General features: G+C 45.7%; 1 protein-coding gene across 8 annotated transcripts in view; it reads right to left on the reverse strand.

The window, feature by feature from the left end:
- Positions 1–20,876, reverse strand: part of CDON (cell adhesion associated, oncogene regulated) — a 116,029-nt gene extending 95,153 nt beyond the window's left edge. For 2 of the 8 annotated variants that reach the window (XR_004680001.1, XR_004680000.1), the window contains exon 1: positions 2,785–5,974. The gene's annotated coding sequence lies outside the window, so the exon portion shown is untranslated. Of the gene's footprint in view, positions 1–2,784; positions 5,975–6,111; positions 6,335–20,710 lie in introns of those variants that run through there. The other 6 variants (XM_035009254.1, XM_035009257.1, XM_035009256.1 and 3 more) reach the window with 6 other exon arrangements.
- Positions 20,877–26,689: the final 5,813 nt, after the last annotated feature.

A 26,689-nucleotide genomic window follows, 5' to 3' on the forward strand; every position in this document is an offset into this window, starting at 1 on the left:
GTACAGTCCTGTTCTTCAAAATTTTTCTGTAGCATAACAACATCTTAGCTCCACTTTCTTCCACTTTGGGTGTATTTTTTTTTTTTTTTTAAGAATATTGTGTTGTTCTGTTTTCTTCTAAAAGAGTATCACGCTAATGCCGGGCTAGTGGTTTCTTCTGTACATTTCTAAGTATTGATTATGGCTTAAATGCTAAGCACGAAAGATATAAGCTACCTTACGTGGTCCTTCTCTGCTTTGAGGGTCTCTTCCTTCCCTTCTAAAAAGACACACACACAAGGGGCGCCTAGGTGGCTCAGTTGGTTAAGTGTTCAACTCTTCATTTCAGCTCAGGTTGTGATCTCAGGGTTTTGAGATCAAGCCCTGTGTCAGGCTCTGAGCTGGGTGTGGAGCCTGTTTAAGATTCGCTCTCCTTTCCCTCTGCCCCTCCCCCTCCCCACTCACACACACACACACACACTCTCTCTCAAAAAAATAAAAATTAAAAATAAAACAAAAAATTAAAAAATAAAACACACACACACTCATAAAAGAACACAGTTATCAATGGATGTGCTTTATGTAATTGTGACTAAGAGTAATTATATTACCTTCACCCAATTTTATGTACAAAAATAAGGTCATGGTAATTTTTCTGAGCTAGCCACTAGGATGTGATTGTCAAATAATTTAGGGAGAGGTGCTATTTTCTTTTTTTTCCAACGGCCACATACCCAATGTGCCAATAAAATGACTACAAATTTCAAAACACACCAAAGATGCTATAACAATTTAAAAAGCACAAATTACTACCATACACAGTAACATCGATGAATCTCGTAGACGTAATGAGCAGTGCGAGAAAGCAGATATAAAAGAGTATATACCATATGAATCCGTTTTTATAAACATAGTTTGAGAAGAGGCCAAACTAATGTATGGTGAGACTAGTTAGAACAGTGGTGGCAGTCCTAAATTAGTCGGGGAAGGGGCATCAAGGAGCCTTCCGAGGTGAAAGAAATATTCTAGATCCTGATCTGGGTAATAGTTACCACACATATGTGCATATGTAAAACTTCATCTAGCTGTTCGCTTAGTGTACATTAACTGTACACTCATGTACATTCTTACACAATTATAAAAATGCAACATTGTTTCCATGTGCCTTTTCAGTTCAACTGCAAAATTAAGAAAATGGTAGCATACTGTAACTATAGCAGTTGCGTGTACCCAAACCACTACTTCTGAGAATTCCTTACTAGTTAGTACTTCAAAGAAACTACTCTGGATCAAAGTAATAGACTAATGTGTACGGGAGGAGTTACTAAAAGTAACAGTAGCTAACCCTTAGAGACGTTTTAGTATATCCAAGCAATTTACTTTCATTATCCCACGGAGTCCCCACAACAGTGTTAAGAGATATTATTGTTATCCCCATTTTACAGATGAGGAAACCAAGATTTCGGTCAAGCCCCGGCTCACATAAAAAAAAAAAAAAAAAAAAAGGTGAGCCGGTCTCTAACAAGAATATGTGCCTGAAAAGCAAGCTTTATGTGTCAACTTTTTCATTCTGTTTGTAGTACGGTAATCTAAAAATAAAACCGACCAGGCGGTTGTCAGCAACAAAACAGAAAGCAGAATGTATCTCAGTTCAGTCATATAACCAGGCTATTTCTTTCCCCTCTGAATTCGGATACAAGGGACTTCACCGTTCCTTCACTCTGTGATTGAAAGGCACATCGCTGGCTCTCCAGAACTGAAGTCCCTACTCACATTCCAACTGATATGTAGCAGAACAAAATGTGTTTTGGGGTAGGTTTTTTTTTTTTTTTTTATGATCTCTGGCCATCAAAATAGATCATACAGCAAAAAAAAGTCTGAACAACTGTGAACCAAGACAGGCACACTGCCGACTTTAGTGTTTACTCCAAATCATTCAAGAGTCCTTTCAAGGTGGCTGTACTAGAGAAGGGATAACCCAGGATTAAGGTGGGAAAGACTTAAATGCAGTCTCTAAAAGGCTTCTTTATTTTCCCAACACTCTGTATTGTGAGGAGAATCTGGGAGAGGACTACATGGTGGTAGGATAGAAAGCACTGTGACAGGACATGATTTTAATCAGGAACAAAATATATCAAATTAACTACCGAATAAGCTACAGCATTCTGCATCAGTTGAAAACTAGCACTGGAATTCACATGCATGTTTAACTCTTCTGGGAATACGAAAATCAATTAACGATACCATCCAAGATTCAGAACTGCTCCTCCTGGAAAAGTACACAAGCAACTAACTGGACTAATATCCCCAAAAATGTTTGTATCCAAAAATTATTTGGAGCGGCTGTGGCAGGGGGGTGAAGGGGGGAGGTGGGCAGGGAAGGAAGACACACTCATGTTTCTCAAAAATTTTGCTCCAAAGATTTTACAGAATATTTTTGGTAGATATATTTTCATTTACTTGCAGCTGCTAGTGAGTCTGCAAAGCAATGCCTTAAAAGATACTAGAAATCAGAACTCTCAAAAAGACAATAGGAAAGAAACATATATCCTCCATGAATTTAAATTCTGTAATAATGTAACAAGAATGCAATAAAATCATATAAAAATAAAAGAGCACACTAAAATATGCCTATCCAAATGAGCATTTCATCTCTGCAAAGCAATTGGCTTTTTTTATGGGAATAAGTCTGATTTTGCTCTCCGTTTAAAAAGCTATTAGAACAATACATCGGTCCTTCCAGGCAAGACCAAACTGTAACACAATTTTACATATTTATCAAAAGATCATTCAGAGAAAACTTACCAAGGCTGCAACGTGTATATGCTTGTGCTTGAGAGGGAAAGCAGAGAAGCGACTTTCTGTACTTAGAGTGGCGCTCAGTTCAGTGCTAAAAACACATCCCCACACAGTCCTGCTTGGAAGAAAGTCCTGACTAGCAATCTGCCTTGGGGTTGGGCTTTTCTCTTACAAGATAAGCTGTTAAGTCATGCCTTGATTTTAGATCTGCTAACATATGGAGTCTTCTAATGTAGCCTCTCTCCACCCCCTCCCTCTACCGCCCCATCACTGCTCAGCTCCACTCCCTCTCCACACACACACATACACACATACAAAAAAGGCACTGCAGGGCAGAAATTCCTCAGGTGCTCGCTAATGGAATTCCCAGGGTCCTGGAGCCGCTTCGGGGATCAAGAGATCTCATAGCCCCTGCTGGGGTAAGGAGCTGCGAGTCTGTTCCATTTAATCAAATACAGAATGAATTTTCAGCTCTATTCACTAGCTTGTCTCCCGGGCTCTCAAAAGGCACCAGGAAGCTAGAATCACACACATGTGGCTCTTTTAGGCAAGTATAATTAGTTTGATTTTAAAAAGCCACATTAATAATATCACCTCAGGACCATTATTCAGAGGACAGATGACAATGATACTGTATGTTTTAAGCCTGACAATGGGGGAAAGAGCACAAACAAGGACGAAAAACTTGAAGGTTTAAAGAAAAAAAAAAAAAAACCAACAAACCAGTTTTTCACTTAATTGTAATCCAACAGTTTTAAATTACATGAAGGATATTCCGTATACCATCTTTTAATTTTAATTGAAAAGAATCAAAGCCCTTCTCCTCAGTCTCTTAAAAATGAATTAGTGCCATATACACAACAAAAATTTATAAATGGAATGTTTATAAATAAACGGAATGCTTACATGCAATATAAAATCTTGAATAAAAACAATAAAACATTCTCTAATTCAATCAAAGTTAATAAAACTTCGGGGGGGGGGAAGCACTCATCAAAGATCACCATAAAATCAAGTCCTTCTAAGCAATCTATTTAGCAACCAGACTCCAAATTCTCTTTCTAATCTAATTAGTTCCTATTAAGTAGTAAGATCATATATCTAAAGAAAGACTACCTGTGTAGACAACTCATCTGCTCTTCTGATGTGCTGTCTTTTCTATTCTTCTACATAGTACAAAAGCTAATTACAAGGCCATAGCTAATGTAATTACATGTTATAAATAACCAATTTTTCAACTAGTTATTTTTAATTTCCTATCCCAGCCTAATTTCACTAAGATACTGTTGAATTCCTGAAATCATTTCCCCAGGATATGCTTAGACACAATCACCAATTTTTGGTCTAAATTTGTGCAAAAGAAACATTCCTAGAGAAGAAAATGTTTACTTCAACTTATATTTTGACAAACCCATAAATGAGATCATCTAGAAAGTTATGAGAGCATAAGGGCAAAGTGGAAAAGAGAAAAGCAGGAGAACTAGTCAACAAATTTTACCTGACCTCTTTAGAGCAGAGCCCCATGACACGTTTCTATTCCCATACAAAGCCTCCATCTCTATATATACCTTGCTGATGGGTGGGGGGGTCCTATCTTCAAGTGAACTTAATTCCTTTCTTGCAAAGAAGGCAAAAGGTAAGATTGATTTAGAAGCCAACCTACACAAGCTAGATCAGTATGCTCCAAGTCCTAAGGGTTCTTTGTACTTCCCTGCTTGAGAGTCAGAGCTGTTTAAATACTTTCCACAGAAGAGGAGGTTGATGAGAACCATAGCAATCAATCAAAGCATCCCAAGTGAGTTACTACACAAACAATAGCACAGTACCTCTAGTAACTGATTTTCCTGGTTGACTAAACTATTCAAACAAAGACAGATTTCCAAATACTGTATCCGAGTTTTTGCATGAAAGTTAAACAATATACACTTGTGTGTTTTTTATAGAAATATAAATGTTTCTGCTCTACCCACTGCCAAGCACACACCCAGGGCACGTCTTTACAAAATGAAACAGGTTTTCTCCATCCTTCTCATATAACTTAAAGTATGAGGCAGTTTATTTCAACATGTGCATAACAGAAACTATAGTATTTGGTGCCTCTCTGGGTTCCTAAGAATGCTCTCTGGTTAAGCACTAATTTAAAATTTCCAGAAATTTTTTCTTTCATCTTGTCCTAAAAATTGAACAACGCCCCCATCTTCAGCTAAAATAGACTACTTTTTAAAAATGAGCTATAAGATGTCATAGAATGCTTAGAATTACACTGAGAATAAACCCACTTGTTTTCCAGCTCCCCTCCCTACCTTTTCGTCCTTGACACTGCCCTTCAGGTACGCCAAGTGTCAGCTGGGAGTCGGAGGGCAATGGTATCAGTAAGGCATGGAAACAGAACTGGCCTCTTTCATTTTTGCTGGCCACTGCCCTGAGAATGAATCTCATGTTAGCTTTTGGTTCAATTTTCTGTTTCTCAGAGTGTTTGTTTTAGGACACAGGGGCTTACTTTCTGTTAACGATGTTCCCTAAATTCTAGATCTCAATTGGAAAGCAGCCTGCCCTTAAAGCACCTGCCACCCTCTGATAGTCCTGACTAGGAAAGGCAGGCATTCTGGAGAAGAGCTCCTTTTGGAAAGCCTTCCACCTGATTTGGTGGGGTTAGGGAGAACAATGAAGGCAAGGGCGAGAGAGTCTATCTATCCTCCTCAGTGATTTATTACTGAAATCCCTAGATGTGGAGAGAAAGCAACAAAGGTCTGTAAGCTGCAGACCGAAATAAATAGCGAGCTGTAATGTGTTTAGCAAATGATAATGCAATCCACAGAAAGCTTTACAGAGAAGGAAAAATACACTCCCTGGGGCTGCGAAGTCACTGAGTCTGTGAAGGCAGAGAAAGATACATTGTGCAGGAAATTTCTCTTGCTTCTCCCTACACATAAATCACTGTCTCGCGGGCGCTCTGCGGGATGGAGGTTGAGAGGCGAGGGACCCCGCTCCCTTGGGAAAACGTGCTGGCGCCCCTTACTCCCGGATATGCTGGATCTCACCTGCCCCAGCGGATCATGGTCAAAGAGATTTAATCGTGTTACTGACACCTCACCCCGCCTCCTCCCACGAGGTGGCTCAGAATCCCCGAGGACGCGGAACGGCGGAGCTCCCCCGCTGGGCATCCGTCAGCTGCCCTTCCCAGACCCCGCACACACCCCGGGACCCCCACGCCCTCCCGGGCGCGCCGGCCTGCCCTCCCGCGGACCTCCCGCGCCCAAGCCGCGTGGCCCCCAAGCCCGGGGTCCCCGGACCACCCCTCCCTCCGATCCTGCGGCGGGCCCACCCCCGCACCTCTCGGCCGGGCAGACTCAGTCCCCGGACCTCCTGAGCGGCAGCCGGCTCCGAAAGCCACCCCCAGGTCATCCCCCGCGCGCTGGCGGCGGCTACGGCGGCGGCGGCTGCGATCCGAACGGGCCCCTCCATGCACCGAGCAGGGCAGCAGGAGGGCGCGGCGCCTCGCACGCCAGGGCGGGGACGCAGGGGCGGGCGGGCGGGCGGGCTGGCGCGGGGTCCCTGCTCTCCTAGCACCGAGCCGCGCGAGCCGGGTACCCGGGACTCAGGGGAGGGGAGCTGGGGGGGCGGAGCCACCGGGGCGCGCCCCCGCGGCCGCGCTCCTCTCCGCCAAGGCGCGCGGGCGCGTCACCGGCGGGCGCTGGGCCAGCGAGGAGCACGCGAGGAGCGGGAGGAGGGAACCGGGCCGCAGAGGCCGCAGAGCCCCGCCGGCCCGCGCCCCGCCGGAGGGTGCGCGCGCAGCCTGCCAGATCAGCGGCGGGGGGATGGGCCGTACCAATCTGCGGGGGGGGGGGGGGGGGGGGGGGGGGGGGGGCGCTCCGTGCAGGAGCTTCTCCCAGTCCCCTTCCTGCTTGCTCTACGGGAAAGCCGCCCCAGGAAAATCGAGTACGGCCTCTGCTTTGGTTTAGGAAAGTGAGGATGAGCTGCCTTAGCAACTCACGGAGACTCCACAACGCCTGCGCTCACTCTCTCCTCACCTTGCTTCCCCCGGAGAGGCGGCATTTCTGGCCGGTCCGCAAATGGTCTCCACGCTCCCCTGTTTGCCCGCCCAGGCCCCGCCCCCGCCCCGCCCCGCCCCGCCCCTCGCGCCGCTACCTAAGTTCTCCGTGGAGCCCGCGAGGCCAGCCCTTCTCTTGGCTTCGACCTAGTCTCTGCCTTCTTGGTTCCAGCTTCCCGCCGCTTGTGGCTCCGGAGCCTTGCCAGCACTTTCAGTGTTCAGTTTCTTAGACCGCTCCATCCCGCCCTGCATTCACACACACGCGAGCAGGTAACAAAGCTCAGAGACCAGGAGAGGCTCAGGGTCACCTGGTGAAGGTAACATGGCCTTTGGTCCAGAGTCTCCCCACCTCGTCCTTTGGACCTGCCTCAAGTTATTTGCTCTCATTGAACTTCAGTTGTTCAAACAGAAATAGAGAAAAATAATTTCTATTTCAAGGTTGTGAAGCATAAGTATGATACTTGGTGAAAAGCACCTGCCACTTCCTGGGCCTTGGAGGACTGTGACTTCTTTATAATAATTATTATTATTAGCAGTTCTTTTCTTTTCTTTCCTTTTCTCTTCTCTTTATCACCATTATTATTTATTATTACTTTAATTGTAAAAGGAATCCTGGTGATACTTGAAGTTCAAAAACACTCGGTACTGGGGTGCCTGGGTGGCTGAGTCTGTTAAGCTATTGACTCTTGATCTCAGCTTAGGTCTTAATCTCAGGGTGTGAGTTCAAGCCCCTAGTTGGGCTCTTCGCTGGGGGTGGAGTCTACTTAAAAAAAAATAAAATAAAAACAATACTGAACTTCAGAAAAATATGCCAGTCTCCCTTACCTTCTAACTTGAATTCCGCAAAGAAATGCTTTGAAAGTGGTGGTGGTCAAACAGTTTAGTTTTCTGCTCTTGCTATGTCCAGGTCATTGTGAAAGCATTAGATCCTAAGAAAGTCAGTTGCGGGGGTGGGGGAGGGAAATGAGCTGCAACTCTAGTTTGCTTTCCATTGTCCCGTTTTTTACTTCAAATCACCAATCTGTATGTTAACTTAAGGTATAGGAAATGATTTTTCATTCAGCAAATAAAACTTATAAACACTGAAGGTCTAACCTAGAGTGTTTTGTATGAATAGGATGGAAGTCTTGCAGGTTTCTCATGGCACTCTGTAGGAATCCTAGCTATCCGCCACCACAGCGCGGACGCTACAGACACTTCCTGGTTCCTCTCTTGGGGCCCCGTTGACTCTGAGCACCCCCCATCTCACGGTGCCATTTGACTATCACTATGCCTATTGTTGCTCATAATCAGACTGAGAAATAATCAGTTTATTGATACTGTTTATTGTAAAAAAAAATGTTTATTGAAACTGTTACTCTCTTTCTGCCTTGTTCATAAAGTGGAGAAATCATTTCATACATAAAATAGTATTTCATGAATGGATCACTCATTTATTTGTTCAACATTTATTTATTTATTTTTTTTAACATTTACTTTAAAAATACTTATCAATGGGCACCTGCGTGGCTCATTCGTTAAGGATCTACCTTCGGCTCAGGTCATGATCCCAGGGTCTTGGGATCGAGCCCTGCCTCAGGCTCCCTGCTCAGCAGGAAGCCTGCTTCTCCCTCTCCCACTCCCCCTTCTTGTGTTCCCTCTCTCACTGTGTGTCTCTCTCTGTCAAATAAATAAATAAAATCTTTAAAAAAAAATACCTATTGAGCAATTACTCTATGCCACTGCTAGGCAAAGAGGTACATAGAGAAATATGACATAGTCCCAAGCTTCAAAGAGCTCACCATCTAATTATAATCCAAATGCATAAATGGGTAAGTACGCTGAGATGTCTTCAATGCAACGAACAGGGAGCTGTGAGAATCAAGGGCAGTGTTGCTGACACTGCCTGAAGTTCAGGGGAAGGGGAAGGTGGCTTGTCAAGGAAGGTTTCCCGAAAGAAGTAACCCATGAACTAAGTCTTAAAGGATTGTAGGAGTTAGCCAGATAAAGGTGAAGGACTGGAAGGGCAGCTTGGCAGAAGGGACATGATGAATAAAGGCATGGAAATGGGAAACAAGGCAGCCCATAGGAACTGCAGACTCTTCTCTGTGGTTGAAGTGTAAGGGGCTACGTAGGGATTGGTAAATGAAAACACTGCAGAACGAAGCTAAAGCCATATCACAGATGGCCGTGCATGTCCTGCCAAGAAGCTGGGACTTTATCCTGTAGGCAATGGGGAGTCAATGCAGGATCTCAAGTGGGAGTTGGTACGGTCAGATTTGTGTTTAGAAACACCTAGGTAGCAGCAGTGATGAGGATAGACTGAGGGAGCCAAGTCTGAGATAAAAAAAAATTTGGAAGCTTCAGAAGCTGTCCGGACTGTCCAGTTGGATCAAGAGACTGCACTAGGACAATGATAAAATAAGGACAGAGAAGAGAGGGGAGATTCCAGAAGCAAGAAGAAAGTTTGGCAGGACTTGGAAACTGATTGCATGTGAAAAGTAAAGAAGAAAGAGAATCCAAGGATGACATCAGCCTTCTAGCTTAAGTGCATGGTGGTCATGCCTCCTACCCCCATGGTGCCTGGAAAGAGACTAATGCCCAGCAGGAGATACAGGTTTTAGGGAAGCAATGATGTGTTCAATTCTGAGCCTTTTGAATTTGAGGTCCCTGTGGAACCTCCATGTACAGGTGTTCACAAGATTGATAAGTCCAAGCTGGAGATATAAATTTGAAAGTCATCAGCATGGAGTATATTTATGCCATGAAAGTAGAAGTGACCCCCTCAGGAAGACTATGGAACCCTATAAAGTTGTGGCCAAGCATGGATTTCTAAAATTCCAATAACTAAAGCCCTCAGTTATCCTGATGAATTTGGAGGGAGTGCTTTTACTGTATTCAAGGTGTGGAATGTGAAAAAGATGTTTGGGGAAGGTGGTGGTGAGGGTTTGGAATAGCCATTAGGAAAAATGAGAGGTGAAAATTGAAAGTTGAAAACCAACAATAGGAGTAATGAGTGATGCCGAGAGCCTGGCTGAGCTTGGGGATCATGAATTCATAGTGGAGGAATCTGCATGATTGTTTGATTTTCTCTATCAGAATGTGACCACTCACTCAGGTGTAAAAGGGAAAAGCTAACACTGATCCAAATTTGGAGCTTTGCTGGGTGATGTGGGAGAAGGAGAATAATACAGGGTATTGGTAAGAAAGTAATCTAAATCATCAATCCTAGGATCCATGGTGTGAGCTGGAAGGGAATGATAAACTAGAATAAGATGTCAAAAAAAAGAAAAGGAGATTTCTGTGAGGTTAAAGAGCAGTTGTTACAGGATTGAGGAGTGAAAAAGCCACCAGATCTTTGGTTATGATCACCATTTCCAAAGTGGAACAGTTCCGGGTAATGATTAGGTCTAGCAGGCTAATGGCTGCTGGTGGAGGAAGTGGTGTAGAGATTTCAGGTCATCCTAATTTATGGGATCAGGGCTGGAGAGATGTGCAGCTAGTGAAAAGACCAAGAGAAATGTTAAGAGAAATACCATGAGCCAAGTGCCCAAGGCCACAATGACTGGAAGGTTGATAGATGCTTAAGTGACACGGATGCACATTCAATGACTTTTAGGCCTGAACTGGGTGTTTTTATAATACTAAATAAATGTTAAAACTGGTTCTCCAAGAATAACACGATGGATTGAGTAGAATTCTGACTCCACCTCATTTGACTTGGTCAAGTTATTTAAACTCTTGGAGTCTTTGTTTCATCATTTCTGAAATTGAGATGATATTAATACCCCCATAGAGGATTGATAATATCACCTCCTTTCTTAGGGTTGCTAGAAAAATTAATTGAGGTAAAACATGTGAAGTACTTAGTACTTGGCAATAGCAAACACTGAATAAAAGATAGATATTATAATAATAATAAGTTAATGTTTATGTAGCACTTGTTATGCCAAGTATTATTTTAAGCATTAGTCCCATATTACAAATGAGAAAACTTGAGGCCAAGCAACATGAGGTGTCCTGACCAGGATCACATACCTAGTCAGTGTCAGAGCTTGTGTTCAGACTCAGGTAGTCTGGCTCTAGAGGCTGGACCCTTGATTACTGTCCATTAATATACGAGGATAAAGATAAAGAATGTTTCTCTTTATTAATATCACTACATATTAATGTGTCAATTAAAAAACTTTCATTGAGCACTTTTTCGGCATAAAGTACTAAGTTAAAGAAAATGCCTAGATTGAAATACATCTATGGACTTCCTGAGGATCCCTCGGCCTCGCCTGTCTCTAGGACCCTTGGCTATCACAGTGACCCATCTGGGGCTCTTCTCGCTGTTCTTGGACCCTGCAAAGCTCGGGATCTCACTCCCCCAGCATCTGTTGAGAAGGCCAGGTGACCCAACCAAAAGTGTGGGTGTGTCTCCCCCATGAATGTGAGAAGGACACAGAGGAGCTCAACCAATTTCTTCTCCCTTCCTCCACCCAGTGGCATGATTTTTCAGTAACTCTCTTGTGCAGACATCCCTGGTGGCTGAGCCGGAGCACCTGTTGAGTGACCAGCTGTGTTTGTTTCCCAACTTTTCCTACTGCATTTCCCTTTCCCTCACTCTCACCTGGCACTGACTTAATTTCTGTTTCCTAGAGAAACTCTGAACACCAGGACTTCTGTTCACAAAGCCTTAGAAGGAATGGGCCTATCTCTACATAAAATAAGTAACAATACAGATAACTACGTGATAAACATGGGATGAGTAGGATGCAGCAGAGCGCAAGTTTGAGTCCCCGCCTGAATAGTGACTACATGATCTTATATTTTTCTGCACCTCAGTTTCCTCATACATAAAATGGAGATAGTGATACCTTTGCCGTACTTTCATACCGTTGTGGTAAGAATTAAAAAATGGTACAACCTCCAGGGAAGAAAATTTGATGACATTTATCAAAATTGCACATGCTTTTACCCTTTGATCCAGTAGTTCCAGTCTTAAAATTTATCCTACAGATACTCTTGCACTTACATAAAATGCTGCATGCAAAGGCCCATTCACTGAAACATTGTTTATAACAGATTAAAAACAACCTGAGTGTCCATCATGAGGAACTATAGCCCCACACAATGGAATAGCATGCAGCCAAAAAGGTAAAAAAGACACTCTAGAGAGTTTCTATGGAAAAGATTCTACCATTTGCAGCAACATGGATGGAACTTCATGCTAAGTGAAATAAACCAGACACAGAGAGACAAATGCAGGATGATCTCTTGGTTGTGTGTGGGATCTAGGTAATAGAACTAATAGAAACGGAGGACAGATTGGTGGTTACCAGAGACAGGGGTGGGGGAAGGGGGAATTGGGTGAAGGTGGTCAAAAGGCACAAATTTTAGTTATAAGATACATAAGTACTGCAGAGGTAACATACAGCATGGTGACTATAGTGAACAATACCGCGTTGTGTATTTGAAAGTTGCTAAGAGAGTAGATCTTAAATGTTCTCACCATAAGAAGAAAAATTGTAACTAAGTGAGGTGATAGATGTTAACTTATTGTGGGGATCTTTTCACAATATATCCATCTATCAAATCAAGATGTTGTGCACCTTCAGCTTATACAATGTTATATGTCAATTATATGACAGTAAAACTGGGTGGGCTAAAAGAAAGTACTCTAGGACCTGTCCTGAAATGGAAGACAGGGAGCGAGATGTCAATGCAGAATGGCATATACAGTGTTATGCCCTATTATATAGAGTTAGGAGAGAGAAGCTAAGAAAATGTATTTGTAATTGTTGATCTTTTAGAACCATTGGAAGGCTCCAGAGAATAACTTAAAAATGATTACCTCTGATAGAAAGTGGGTAAATAGTATTGACAGGGTGGAGATAAAATTCAGGCTATTTAACTTATAGCTTTTTATAATATTTTGATTTTTGAACATGTAAATGAGTTACATATAAAAAACAAGACAAAACAAAAATTTAATATGAAAATAGTATCTGCCTTTTAAGGCTTAAATGAGATAAAGTGTCAAATTCCTAGCACGGACGGTAGGATCTCAGTAAAGGGTCACTACAAAAAACAAAAACAAACAAACAAAAAAATAACTTTCACCTGAAATGGAGGAAGAAAGGCTTCAAGAAGGAAAGAGAACGGGGCACCTGGGTGGCTCTCTCGGTTAAGCATCTGCCTTCAGCTCAGGTCATAATCTCAGGGTCCTGGGATGGAGCCCCGTGTTGGGTTCCCTGCTCCAAGGGGAATCTGCTTCTCCCTCTCCCTCTGTCCTCTGCCCCTCCCCTGCCTTGTGCGCACTCATGCTCTCTCCCTCTCCCTCTCTCTCTCAAATGAATGAATGAGTGAATGAATGAATGAATGAATTTTTTTTTTTTAAAGGAAGGAAGGAAGGAAAGAGAACTTAACCTCAGCTCAGAGACTGGGGAAAACTCAGAAAGAAGTAGAGAAATGGGGTCCATTCCCAACCAGGGTCCATTCCCTTCCTTCCTATGAAAGCAGGATTGCAGGTAGAAGACTCTAGTAGGGCATGACCCACGGGTTAGAGCAGAAGAGCAGTGGGAGATGAAGTTAGTGAGACAATCAGAGCCACGTAGGGAGGGTTTGAGTTGTAAATAAGACCTTGAGACTTTGTTCTTTGGGTCATCATAATAACTAATCTTTGTATTATATCTCATGTTAGAAACTCAAATCTTACTGTCTGGGTTTGATACCAACTCACATTAACGTTATAAGCCTCTAAAATATCCTTGGGCTAGAAATGATCTAATAGACATGGCAAATGTCAAGAAGTGTCCCTTTTGGCAATAGCAAAATTGGTCAAAGTGGATCATCACTAAGCTGGCTCAGTCTGTTGAAGGTTTTCCAACTAAACAGTGATTTCACGTGTTTTGCTTTGGGTCATGGCTTTGGATTTTATTTGATCTTATTTGCATAAGAAATCCATTAATCCATTTAAAACTGACAAAGAGAAGGCAAAATGACCATCGAAAGTCAATTGGCTTGGGGCCTTTCTTTTTACTCTCTGCTAAGGGTTCCAAAGTTCAAAACAACAACTAAACCCCCACAATATGTTGGACCCAGGGGGTTCAGTAATAACAGAAGTCGCTTGTTCTATTTGGATAATTTCCAAATTTATACAACAAAGTTCCCGTTAAATATGCAGGAAGTTCTGATTATTTATGATGTAATTTAATATTGACATGTTATAAAATGGCCCAACCCTCCCCCACGCCTTCGGGTTTTACATCTGATGACTGCAAGGTAGCTAGCACCCCTACCATGACCAGTGTTGGTAATCAACAGTTTGCCCCTGCAGGATATTTTTTTCTCTTTTTTTCTTCAAAAAGAAATTCCAGTAGCTTGACTGTATTCTCACTGTCTTGTACATTTCCTGAATTATGTGCAAGAGGATTTCACGGAGAGGGAGATTTCTATGGCCTTTTTTATGCTGAACAACCTAAGCCCCAGAGACTCACTGCCTAAACCCATTACACACAGATTACCTAACTCTGTGACTGGGTTTGTGATGCTAGATTAATTTACCCACACACCAGGACAGAAGAAAATGACTTTACACATCTTCTTTGCACTAGCAAAGAATGTGGAGATCATTTTACAGGAAAGAGAAAGACAGACAGGCGCTGAGCAGATACGGATGCCCCCTTCCATGTCATTCCGTTACATGCGGTGAAGGAGCCCCTGTCTGAGATGTGAAAGAGAATGACCAGTTGGGGATATTTGCAGAGGGAAGCAGCTAACGAATGAATTATTCGAGACTGGATAGTCTCGTAGAAAAAGCACTGAACTAAAGACTGGGAAACCTGTTCGGTATAATTTATTCCCAGATTCCTCCTTATCCTCCTGTCTGCTGTGTGAACCTGGGCCAATCACTTTGTCCCTACAGGAGAATTTCCCTCCTTCCTCTCAAAGAGGAAAAAGGAGCTACAGTGCGCCAAGGTCTCTAAGAGGCTGGCGTTGTGAGGCAAATTCCAGCAACTTTGTAGCTCTAGCATGGGTTGGAACACAAAGATTTTGACATAATATCTTAGCTGCTGCTTGAAGGATTTGGATTTAAGTCCCTTTCCGGACACCTAGCACCTAGGGCAGTTCTAATTGGGCCAATCTCTGGAGGGGCTGGAGGTCTTCTGTTCCGTCCTATTGTCCATAAGCAGTATGACCTTGGGGGAGTCTTCTCATCAGCAAAACAGGTATCAATGTAGCAGGTTGCCAGGTGGTTTTGAGGATTGAAGATGTGTGACATACCTTGTCTAATGGCTGACACAGAACAGGCAGGCCCCGTAATGACTGGTCTTACTTTTCGTTAGCTGGGTTGAGACAACCACCGTTCCGTATCAGTTGTGAATATTCCTTAGAGCAGCAACAGAGAAAGGTATGAAAGCGAACTTGCACCTAACATGCTTCATGCATCTGTTTTCTCAACAAAATGAACAACAGGAATAGTACCATTTGCTAAGACTTTGTGAGGGTGGGCGCCTGGGTGGCTCAGTTGGTTAGGCGACTGCCTTCGGCTCAGGTCATGATCCTGGAGTCCCTGGATCCATATCGGGCTCCCTGCTTGGCAGGGAGTCTGCTTCTCCCTCTGACCCTCCCCCCTCTCATGTGCTCTCTCTCATTCTCTCTCTCTCAAATAAATAAATAAAATCTTAAAAAAAAAAAAAAGACTTTGTGAGGGTTAAGGGAAGTAATGCATATAAAGAACTTGGCCCAGAAACAGGGACGTAATCAAGAATAAAGATGAACTAGTATTATTTTTATCATCATCATCGTGGTAACAATCACGGTGAATTCCTCTCCTACAGACCAAAGTTGTCTCTAATTGCTTTAGCTGTGAGCAGCTATCATGTTATACAGGCAGTGAAAGATGGAGCACACATGAATTATTGGTTTGTGTTACAGTCTTTCACAGATTCGTAATAAGGATGATGCTTGCTGTATATAGCATATAGGTATTTATTCATAAGTGGCATAAATTTAGAAGACTGGTAAAGATCAGACAAGCTTGGCACTTGGTAAGCATTTCATTGTGCTTGTTAACAAAATAAACACTTACATATATTTAAAAAGGAAATCTCATGAATCATTAATCTTGCTTTTGCATTATGTAACCAAGTGTTTTCTTCTGGTTAGTTAAAAGTACTTATCGGGAACCCTCTTGCACTGTTGGTGGGAAGGCAAACTGGTGCCGCCACTCTGGAGAACAGTTTGGAGGTTCCTCAAAAAGTTAAAAATAGAACCACCCTATGACCCAGCATTTGCATTACTAGGTGTTTACCCAAAGGATACAAAAATACAGATTTGAAGGGGTACATGCACCCCGCTGTTTACAGCAGCATTATCAACACTAGCCAAACTATGGAAAGAGCCCAAATGTCCATCAACTGATGAATGGATAAAGAAGATGTGGTACACACACATACACACACACACACAGGAATACTACTCAGCCATCAAAAAGAATGAAGTCTTGCCATTTGCAATGACATCGATGGAACTAGAGTGTATTATGCTAAGTGAAATAAGTCAGACAGGGAAAGACAGATACCGTATGATCTCACTCATATGTGGAATTTAAGAAAGAAAACAGATGAACATATGGGAAGGGGGAAAATGAAAAAAGGAGAGAGAGAAACAAGCCATAAGTGACTCTTAACTATAGAGAACAAACTGAGGGGTGATGGAGGGAGGTGGGTGGGGGATGGGCTTAGATGGGTGATGGGTTAAAGAGGGCTCTTGTGACGAGCACTGGGTGTTGTATGTAAGTGATGACTCACTGAATTCTATCCCCGAAACTAATATCACACTGTTTAATAACTAACAAAATTAAAAAAATACTTATAAGGGGTGTCAGTGTGGATGGTTCTGAACGGAGTCCTCTGCATCGCTATCCCAGCCTTATCAAGTGTCTGGGAGTTTGAGAGACCCTGGACCAGGGCTCTGCAGGGAGAAGATACCATGAAAGGGGGACCTGGAACTCTGGCCTGTTGGAGCAGAGCTAACAGACTAAAGAAGTTCATGGCTCCTGCCTTGGGCAACTCTCCTAGCAGCAGCTTTGGATGCAGCCTTTATCTTCATGTTTATGCCAGAAAAGGAGGGGGAGCAAGGAGGGAGAGAGCACCTGGGAGCTAGACACCTGAATGCGGAGGCTTAGGGTAGGGCAGCAGGGATTGAGAACAACTGAAATTAGGAGCCATTTCCCTACCCCTTCCAATCCACTCCTCTCTCTCTGATGAGCCATTATGCTCTTAGAAAATTGTTGCTCACTGCCTCTGGCGTCCTTGCAGAGGGACTGTTAATAAAGGGAAGGCAACGGAAGAAGGAAAGGGGTTTTCTCCATTTTTCTCCAGGTTGGAGATGCAAACTGGCTGTGGACTTACAGGCACGTTTCCGGGCTGCAAGGCTTGAGTGAACTCATTCACTCTAAGGTGTCAGTAACTGATAGCAGCTTCATCATTTTCTCCCAGGATCGAAGGGAATGGCTCTCCAGGGGTAGACTTTGGGATACTGCTGCAGATAGATCCCTAGGCAGATATTTTGGATTTGGGGGACCTTCTGTCTCCTCCACCTTTCAGATCGCACTGTTCCCTGGTGACAAGCGGTGGGGGAGGGGGGGTGAGATTAGCAACCTTCCCTGACTTGGTCCCAGGCTGGGAGGGGGCATGGGAAAACCTATAGAAGAGCCCATTCACAGGCCCCTTCCCATTCTCCTCAGACCCCCACCTGCATTCAGGAACACCTCTTCCCCCGCCCCCCCCATTGTATTCATTTCAGGATTTGTCAAAAGCTCAACACTGAGCCAATTAGCCCCCCCTCCAGCCCAGCTTTTCTTGGGCCCCTTCACAAAGGGCTTCCACCTTGATGAAAGGACTGTGCCTAAGGAGATACCGTGCTTAACATTCTTCACAAATGCCCGAGGGGGAGGGCAGAGGCCTTTCTGTGGCTGGAAGGAACTGAGGTGGGGGCTTGGAGACTTAAACTCAAAATAGACCAAACCAATACAAAATGTGAGACCTCAAACTTCTTTCCAGAGTGAGATCATTTTCTTTTTTACCTACCATCTGGAACCATGACCTTGGATGGAGACTCTACGTGCCTTCTTAAACTCCATAGGCCCTGTCCCTTGCCTCCACGCACGGAGGATGGCTCAGAGACAGCTTGCTCCTCTCAGCAAAAGCCCAAATTTACCACCCGCCCCTGCCACGAGTTCAGCCTCTTACACTCCTGACCAGGAGGCGTGTAATCTGGGGGGCCCCTTCCTGAGTGGGGAGGCTGGATTGATAGTCCTCCAACATGGGAAATATTTCAGGACCTCTTCGAGATGGTCAGCCCAGCTGGACTCCCGTCCGTAGCCCTTTGATTTCCTCTAGTGCCTGGGTCTGTGCAGCCTTCTACCCGAAGGCTGTTCTAGAGAATGGCTCAGAAGGTGCTGGACTGAACTAGCCCTTGGAAAAATGAGCCAAGGGCACAAAAGAGGTGGAATAGATCACCGTCCCTTTTCTCTCTCTTCCTCTGTTTCTACCTTTAAAATACTGACATTGACGTAGTTCTCAAGGCTAATGTTTGCTGATTTTTAAGTATAATAAATTTCTTCAATGACATTTACTAAGCACCTACAATATATTGTCAAGCAAGACGTAACGTTTCTACACTTCTTTGTGTCTGCCTCCTATTTCGCTGCTTTCGCGGGAGAGGTCAGTATATATCTTTCTACCTTTTGTTTTGAGCCGCCAAGGACCCAAGCAAGTCAACAAATGCTTCTCAAGCTTTTTCTCTTTGTTCATCACTAGCCTGCCTGTAGAAGGACGTAACAGCATCTCAGCTCTTGAGACACTTAGTCTTTTTTGATGAGATAAAACATGCGCTGATGTAGTCTCTCTCGACTGGAACAGAGCTGGATTCGAATCCCAGCAGGTGAGCGTCACAACCCACATGCATCACTCTTCTGCAGCCTTTCAAATGCATCTCCAGGACAGTGAGGAAGCCATGCAAAGCGGCGTAGACACACACGCTGGTTTGTTATGGTGTCCGCTGAGGTTACGGGTTTTAAAAGCAAGAGAGAAACGGTTCTTGGAAAAGAACCGCAGAAAGAACTGGGTTGAACTGTTTCAAAGCTGATAGAAGACTTTGTTCTCATGGAGAATGAGGGGGACAACCCGGGGATCCAAAGGGAAAGGAAGAGATAGGGCGGGAGCCTTGCCTGACTTTAGAGTAAGGAAAACAGCAAAGTTCCTCTCTGCAAAATGACGGTAATAATAGTCCCTCCCTCATGGTTTTGTGAGGATTAGAACAATGCCTTGCACGTAGCAAGCTCAGTGTAAGTGTTAGCTATACTCTTACTATTATTGTTCTTGGATGAACTTTTACTTCAGGACTGGCTAGAGTTGGGGAGAGGGGAGCCTGGCTTATATTATGGTGTCTTAGGTTAGTGACTGGAATACACTGGAAACCTTTGTTCCTGGCAAAGCAACACTATGCTCTCATTTCAAACCCACTTATAAATTCTGCAATGGAAAAAACGGGCCGGCCCTTAGGGAACTCACTTGTAAGGGCCTGAGGCTTGGGCCACACTCTCACTAAATCCACTGGCAGAAGACCTTCGGGCCAGCCAGCCCCACCTGGAGGTGGAAGGCGATTAAATGGGTGATCTCACCCCGTCCCCTTTGACCAAGGAGAGGGCCCGAGTCTGTGATCCTATAAACAGACTCCTATGCATTGCAAACCATGGGCGTTTTTGTGGATTGTTCTTTGTTCAGAAAAAGCCAGAGCCGTCTTGAGAAGTCTGCAGAATGTTAAGAGCTGTCACTTCCCAAGTAACGTAATTTCTGTCTGTTACCCAGCCGATCAGCAAAGAAAGCAAGGTATATGTCTCCATGAGTCAGGGTTTATTTAATATTTGCAACCCTGGCAGCTTTCTGACTGATGAAAATGTTTTGCAAACAGAACCTGGGCCTGTTTTTCTCCACGCTCCTTCCCCCGCTGCCAAATGTCGAGTGAGAGGTTGGCAGAGGTCGTGCTAAACTAGTAGGGCCGATGAGATACTATCTCTGTCTCCTTGTAACACAAAACATTTATTTTGCAGGGAGTGAACACAAAATTGAAAGGACTCCAAGATTTCTGGGAGCAAGAGGCTTGATCTTCCCTTAGCCGGACTGCCTGGTTTGTTGACTTTCTGCCTTTTGTCTCCCCCAAGGCAGGCCACAAGCTCCACCTGAGACATAGGCCATTAGGAAGGCAGTTCTAGAAGCAACAGACAGCCCCCCCACCTCGGGCCCCAGAAGTTAGGAAAACTGTCTAGGCGGCTGAGAGGATGAGCAAACGTGCAGCAAAAGAAATCTGCCGTGAGGAGGGCAAAACCCAGGTTTGGTGACGGCCTTCCCCTTCTCGCCTTTGCCCTCTGGCTGTCTGTCAGGGGACCCAGAGCCCCCAATGCAGGCACAGCTCAGGGCCCACAGGGCATTTTGCTGAGGACCCTCATTTCCGCGCAGCAAGCCGAGGATACCTCGAGATCTGCAACCACGGTGACAGTCTCGAGACTGACTTCGCTCCCCGGCTGTACTAGCCTCAGACCCTGCCTCGGTGGAAATCCTGGGTTTTACCAGGCTTGTGGCCCTGCGCACGTTCTTTCCTTTCCGTGTCTGCAAAACGAGGATCATAATTGTACCTGCCCCCTGGGCTATGGTGACAAAACGGTAAGCTCAACGGAAGCCTGAGCTGTGCGATTGCTGTTGCCCTCAGTGGTAAGGTAGACGTCAAGTTCTTGCTTCACAGTCTAAGTCAGTCTGACACCTGCTCTCGGCTGCTTCATTCTGCCCTCGGGCGGGGCCCTGGGTGCCTCTCCCCGGGCTCTGGTCTCCTGTAGGAGCTCCTGGCTCTTACCTCGGAGCTGGCTTTGTGTGGTCTCTGAAGCTCCTGGCTTTCAGAACCTGTTTCTTTGGTCCTGGTCCTTGCACGAGGCTCCCAGCACCAGCCCGCACCACTCGGTCTGTCCGTTCAGTTTTTACAAACACAATCTTTGTCCATACGCTACCTTCAGAGAAAAGAGAAATATCTCCAAGAGTTCATGCGGGGGTTGATTTATAACCGCACTGCTATGCTCTTGCTCTAGAAAATGTGCCATCTCCTTATTTAGTTTTTCATTGAACTCAGACTTATTGAGGGCTGTTTACATTCGAGTTTCTCAACCTGAGCACATGGGATATTTTGGACTAGATAATTCTTTGGGGGAGGGTGGGGACTGGCCTGTGCCTTGTAGGACAGTTAGCACTAACCCTGGCCTCTCCCCACACTTACTCCTGCAGTCGTGACAATGCAAAATATCTCTAGATATTGCCAAAGTCCCCAGGGATAAGGTTATCAGATTTAGCAAATAAAAATATAAAGCTTGTTTTTATCCCGCGGCCTTACTCTGGGGCAGATCAGCCCAGGTCAAGAACCACTGGGTCAGATGGCAGGCCCTGTGCCTGGTGCTTTCACTCACATCCACGTCCCCACAGGGTAACTGTGTAAGGCAGCGACTAGCCACCCGGGAAACTGGGTCTTGGAAAGGGAAATAGCTCAGCCGTGGTCCCCCCCAAGATGCTGGAGTGATTTCAGTGTGCTTTCCAGCGTATCCCAGCAGCTGAATGAGGCTCGACCTTTTGCAGCTTCTTCCATGTTTACGAGCACTGAGGAGCCCCACTCCCGCCTCATTCCACCCCTTCTGCGCTGATGCTCTGATAATCGGGACATTGATTGTACAAAGGGCCAAACTAGACACTGTCCTACAAACCTCTCCACCCCACACAGCTCTGAAAGCCTCTCTTGGGGAGAAGGCACGGGCAGCAGAGGAGGGTCCCTGCAGCCAAAGCCTGCAGCCAAAGCCTGGAGAGACAAAAGGCAGCGAGGGGCTGCGGGGCTGTGGGGCCGTGATTATTTCCCTTGCTCTATCACCCAGCTCAATGGGGCATTCTGGATCCCTGCCCTCCAATACTCAGGGGCCTTATTAACAGACCTCAGCTGTTGTCCAAAGCCCTTACCTCACCCAGAAGGGCTCTATTTGCATGATAATGCCCTCTTTGGGGGAATTATTGCTTAATTAAAGAACAGCAATCACTTTAATTAGCATGTCTCCTTGCTCCCTAGTACTTTTCATGGATTCAAATGAGCTCCTCATTAGGTATTGGCACTTGGACAAATCTGGGGCTTCTGGTGGCACCAGGAGGCTCTCAGGGCAGGCGGCCCCAGCTAGGACCTCAGAGACAGGGAGGCCCAGTCCTGCCAAGAGCACAACCCAGGCTTTGTGAGGAGAACAGCAGACAGGGGCCCGGCCCGCACCCTTTGGGCCTGTGACCCGGCGCGCAGGGGAGGGCCAGGCCCTGGCTGGTGGCGTCTGCAGGCTCTCTTTACCTCCGTTTATCCGCTTGAGCTATGCTTCTCTTTTCAGCTCGTTTGCCCTTCATATTCAGCTGCTTTGCCCATCCTCCTCCTGTGAACGGTTCGAGGTTCTTTCGACCACCTCGACCCATCTCTGTCTGTCTGTCTCCGTCTCTCTCTCACACACAAGCTCACATTCACATCCCACATCTGTTTTAATCTCGGTGCATCTCAGATTCTTCACGCCCAGTTTTGGAGTGCAGTTTTCTCTTTTAACTGGTAGTGTGCAGGGATAGCACATGAAAAACAAAAACAAAAAACAAAGACACACAAGCAAGAAAAGGCACCTCCCCTGGGGGTGCCTGGGTGGCTCAAGTCCATTAAGCTTCTGCCTTCAGCTCAGGTCGTGATCTCGGGGTCCTGGGATGGAGCCCTGAGTCAGGCTCCCTGCTCAGCGGGGAATCTGCTTCTCCCTCTCCCTCAGCCCTCCCCCTGCTTGTGCACTAGCTCTCGCTCTCTCTCTCAAATACATAAATAATATCTTAAAAAAACAAAAAACAAAACACACCTGCCCTGATCCTGAGATGGTCTCTTTCCCTGGGCAAGATCGCTACCTTTCTTTAGCTTCTCTTCCCTGAGATCCAGAAAGCTCTGCAGGGGACTATTCTGTGCCCTTGAGTAGGATTTCCAGAAATATGGACCAATGTGGGTTCTTATTGCCACAGCTCACCCTTTCCTGATTATTAATCAAACAGAAGTTATTTTGTAGACACGGGACAACCGGGCGCCTGGGTGGCTCAGTTGGTTAAGCGACTGCCTTCAGCTCAGGTCATGATCCTGGAGTCCCGGGATCGAGTCCCGCATCGGGCTCCCTGCTCGGCAGGGAGTCTGCTTCTCCCTCTGACCCTCCTGCCTCTCATGCTCTCTGTCTCTCATTCTCTCTGTCTCAAATAAATAAATAAAATCTTAAAAAAAAAAAAAAAAAGACATGGGACAACCACTTTCTACATACTACAAGCAATGTCAGCCGAACTATACTTTGATATTTCTCTTGATCTTTTCTGGGAAATCTTTTTCCAGGATAAGGACAATAGAATACCCTCCAGGAAAAAAAAAAAAAAAAAAAAAAAATCTCTTTTTTGCCTGGATGTCAGGGTACCAAAAATCAAATGACCTTTATCCTCCTTCCTACACCACACACATTCTCCTCCCCCTCCCATGCTCCAAGGCCTGTATCTATAATATTCTGTTGATTGCAAATAAAGGTAAAAGGACACATTTCAAAAGTGGTGAGGTAGAAATAGTCCTAGATCTGCACTCAAGAGATCTGTCTTCTTGTGTAAGCTTAGCTCCATGGTGGAAACGTCTCTTTCACCCAATTTTCTGGGACTCTCGAGACCAGAGTAAGAACAGGTCCAGAGCTACAGCCCCAGAGGGAGGCCAAAGGCAGCCTGTCATCAGTGCCCACACCCAGCCGCTGTGCCCCTCCGTCACACCCAGAGTGAGCAGCCCCGGGGCTCCCCTCCCTGCGAGTCCCCGATTTTCCCTGTGAGGGGGGAAGAGGTGGCTTGGAGCTCTTTTGGGGACGGGGGCTGGAGAGAGATTGGGGACGGGCGGGGTGCCTGGGGAGAAGGGGACTCGCTGGTCCTCTCCCTTGCCCTCTCCCTCGGCATCCTCCCATGGAGAGAGTAACAACAAATCAGAGGTAAATCCACTTCCTGGCAGGAAGTTGAGCCTGAAACTCGATGAAGCCACAGCGGTTCAAAGGGAGAGTGACACCCAAACAAGAGAGCAGCTCTTAATCCCCCACAGAAAGATGGGAATGGAGAGCTCAGGCCGAGGGGGGAGACCGCCGCCGCTTTGCTTCGCCAGGATTGAAAACACAGACCTATTGAGAGGCGGGGACTTTGAGACACAGACCCCGAGGGGCAGTTGCCAAGTTGAAGGCAGCCCGAGGCTGCCAGCTTTTGCCTCTTTAGTTCGAGCCTTGGCAGTAATGAGATGAAGAGCCAGGACTTTTAACTGGCTCGGTCAGAAAGATTTCCTTACTAGGCAAACGCGGGGTGGGGGAGCATTTGGGTCTCAGCCTGAAGCCACTGTCATCCAGACGAGAGCCTCTCCTCCCACACCCAGCCCCTACCCCCGAGCCCCTGGGCCCCTCATCATGGCCCAGCCCCACTCCTGCCGGCTTCCCACACCTTGAAGGCGATCCCGAAGAGGTGTCAAGTGGGCCAGAAGAGGGCCCTGACAGAGCGCAAGTGACGAACAGGTGGCCGGGGCAGAGGGCCGCCCTGAGGCTAGTTCTGGACCTGTGGGTCAGCGCCTGGTTTAAGGTAAACTGGGAGGGGGTGGCCCTTAGCCCCTCAGCTCAGCCTGTGGGCAGATGCAGCTACGGGAGGGAGGGGTCCCCCCCCGCCCCGGTGGTGACAGGATCTTCCTTGTGCAGCTGCTGGGGCCCAGCCCTGGCCCTGGGTTCTGGGGCCCTACACCCTACTGCGTGATCACTGAAGCTATTTGTCAACCTGTGCTCTGCAGAGACCTCAGGCTCAGCAGGTGGTGCCCAAGGGTCAATGGGAGATGGGGCAGGGGACGGCCCAAGCGAAGTGAGGGGGTGTCCCTCCTCCTCTCACCCACACCTCTCAACCAGAGCAGCTTCTTCTTTTTTTTTTAATTTGCTTGATATATCTTTCACATAAGATTTCATTTGAAGAAGCAATCGCAGAGCCTAGAGAATTTGAAAAGCCCTAAGAAGACGTCGGAGACGGGAGATTCATGCATGCCTGTTTTCGTAACAGCATTTCTGCGAAGTTGGCATCCAAATGTAATTCATTAAATGAATGCTCACATGACACCTGATTTATAAGACCATTAGCTCCACAGAAGATTTGAGGTTGCTTATAAAGAGGTGAGTATAGGGGCGCCTTGGGGTGGCTTAGCTGGTGAAGCGTCTGACTCTTGATTTCAGCTCTGGTCATGATCTCAGGGTTGTGAGATCAAGCCCCACGACGGGCTCCATGCTCAATGGGGAGTGGGTGTGAGATTCTCTCTCAACCTCTCCCTCTCCCTCTGCCCCTCCCCCTGCTTGCGTGCACACGCTCTCTCTCAAATTAATAAATCTTTTAAAAAAGAGAGAGAGATGTGTATAATAAAATAGAGGTAAATATAAATGGGAATAAATTACCAGGACTACAGAAAACACACATGAAGTGAAATCAACACTAGGGAAGAGAGGCACACATATGCAGGTGATAAAGTTCTATGTATTTACTGTTATTGGACTCCAAATTGGCTTCTGAGCTTCCTGTAAGGCAGGGAAAGGGAGAGAGGGAGAGAGGGAGAGACAGAGACAGAGAGAGGAGAGAGAATCTGGTATCTAATTCTCTTTACCAGAATGAAGGAAATACACCAGCTTCTCAGGCTAAGCAAAATTCTTTTAAAGAAAAATGTTTATTTTTTTATTTTTATTTTTTTAAAATATCTTCCAGACATCTTTTTTTAAAAAGAGATTTTATATCTTTATCTGAGAGAGAGAGAGAGAGAATGAGCAGAGGGAGGGACAGAGGGAGAAGGAGACTCCCCGCTGAGCAGGGATCCTGACGCAGGGGCTCAATCTCAGGACCCTGGAATCATGACCTGAGCCGAAGGCAGATGCTTAACCAACTGAGCCACCCAGGTGCTTCTTATTTTTATTTTTTTAAAGAATGCATTTACTTATTTGAGAGGGAGAGAGAGGGAGCACAGAGGGAGTGTGAAAGGGAGAAGCAGACTTCCCTGCTGAGCATGGAGCCTGATGTAGGGCTCCATCCCAAGACCCTGGGATCATGACCCGAGCCAAAGGCAGACATTTAACTGATGGAGCCACCCAAGCGCCCCTAGAAAAATTTTTAGGAGAAATTTCTCACAATGAACTTCATATAGGAAGGGCTAAGTCATAGAATTGGGTCTTTAGCTGGCTTCCTATGGAAACAGACTCCTGTGGCTGATTCCAGGGATGCTCAATAAAAACCAAAGGCACTAACATTAAAATACAAATGTAAAAACAGGTTGGTGAAGATACAAGATAAAACAGCCCAAAAGAGTGCTCTGGTACTGCTTTAGTTTGCTGCTAGCATAGCCCATCCCTTTTAGTTTGGGTCCCCCCAGAAACAGACCTTAAGAAAAGGATTCAGGAGCTCCTGGGTGGCTCAGTCAGTTGAGCTTCTGCCTTTGGCTAGGGTCATGATCCCAGGGTCCTGAGCCCCACCTCAGGCTCCTTGCTTGGTGGAGGGCCTGCTTCTCCCTCTACCCTACCCCCCTGCTCGTGCTCTCTCACTCTTTCGCAAATAAATAAAATCTTAAAAAAAAAAAAAAGGATTCAAATGCAAGTCATTTGTTTGAGATATGATCCCAGGAAACACTGGTAGGGGAGGGGGCGAGTGAGACAGAGAAGGAAAAGAAGCCCCCCAAAGGTGTGTTATCAGGCTAGTTTCTACTAAGAGATATTAGAGCTTACCCCACTGGGGG

This window comes from Mirounga leonina, unplaced genomic scaffold, assembly GCF_011800145.1.
Source record: "Mirounga leonina isolate KUSES-001 unplaced genomic scaffold, KU_Mleo_1.0 Mir_153, whole genome shotgun sequence".
In the NCBI taxonomy this organism is placed as follows: Eukaryota; Metazoa; Chordata; class Mammalia; order Carnivora; family Phocidae; genus Mirounga; species Mirounga leonina.